The following is a 1415-nucleotide window of genomic DNA, read 5'->3' on the forward strand; positions in this document are numbered from 1 at the left end:
TGATCGTACGAATAACTTCGGTTATACCTGTACCTATTATCGTTACGTCGGAGCGTAGATCTATTTGGCGATTCACGTAACCCCGGGTTATATCAGGCATCCCTGTGCACTATGATATGGGGAAGATACTAACGCTATACACAAAATAATGATAATATATAAAATCGCGTTACAAGCTCCGTTCCAGCGCCGATGTAACGTGTCACCAAATGAGCAAAGCAACAATGCTACGCTTTCCTATGGTGCAAACAATTTCAAACCACCTAATGAATGGGAACGGCGAGCTGTCTCTCAAGTTATATCACGTGTCAATCGACCAGAAGTGAGAGAAAGTAAGGTCAGCTCACCCAGCTGTTCAGACGGGTTCCTGATAAATGTCTGTCACTCCGAGGTCAAGTCAAGACGCGATGAGGATAGAATGAAATGAAATTATATTCGTGAAAAAGATAAAATCACGAACGCGCTAAATTCGTTGTAGTTGAAACAATATAGATATCTAATAACAATAAAAAATTATTAGATACTTAATAAATGAACGATATTCATGTGGTTGACTACATACCGTGATCACACAGCAATGCGATCTAAGGTCAGAAGAAAGTGAGAGCGTGCCATTTGCTGTCAATTAGCACTTTTACCCAACAAAACCAACGCGAGAGTAATATACGGCTTAACACATTTAAGGGAGATAGGGAAAAGAAAGGAAAAGGCCCAAAACGTGTACTCACGTGGTTTTGAAGTTGTGGAAGCAATGGGTCGAGCGGAAATCGGAGACTGTCCGTGTTGCGTTGCTACCACCCTGCCACCAGAATGTAGAAGGCTATGGATGACGCCTTAAACATTGGTTTGCAGGGGTAGACATAGTGGTTATAACGGTTGACTGTATTTCTGAAGAGTACAACAAGTGATGGTAACACACGAGACGAGTCTTGGGTAAGTGCCCAGTGCGGGTAGGCCGGCTGGTAAGATGACCTGAGCCCGCGATATCAGTCGTAGATATTGATGGTGAGTTGAGAGCCACCTACAATGATTACCTAAACAACTACAGTGAAGCTCCTCGCAGTAGGGCAGTGGTTTCTGCAGAACTGTAGAATATGTCTGGGGGAATTTTAGTCATACTGAATAAACGGCACAGGTAGCATTCCTAGTTAGGTGGAACGGCGAGCAAAGAAAAAACTTAGGGACCTTTACTTTGTTTTTTTAAAGCTTCTGACCACATCCCAAAATATAATTTGTTTGGGATACCATGACTGATCAGCCCAATGGTCATTCCGTATGTTATACACTCACACTTGTAATTAAAATAATCATACAGAAAATATGGGCAGAAATCACAATGAAAGAGAAAAAAATATAAAGATCACTAGCAAACTTATTATCGCAACTCGATGCATCACGAAATATTGAGAAAATGT

General features: G+C 41.4%; 1 protein-coding gene across 1 annotated transcript in view; it reads left to right on the plus strand.

Annotated features, from left to right (window-relative positions):
• The first annotated feature begins 956 nt into the window (after nt 1-956).
• Nucleotides 957-1415, plus strand: part of LOC125038988 (glutathione S-transferase 1-like) — a 9734-nt gene continuing 9275 nt past the window's right edge. The window contains exon 1 of the mRNA XM_047632706.1: nt 957-1415. This exon is cut by the window's right edge and continues 878 nt beyond it. The gene's annotated coding sequence lies outside the window, so the exon portion shown is untranslated.

This window comes from Penaeus chinensis, chromosome 26 (genome assembly GCF_019202785.1).
Source record: "Penaeus chinensis breed Huanghai No. 1 chromosome 26, ASM1920278v2, whole genome shotgun sequence".
Lineage (NCBI taxonomy): Eukaryota > Metazoa > Arthropoda > Malacostraca > Decapoda > Penaeidae > Penaeus > Penaeus chinensis.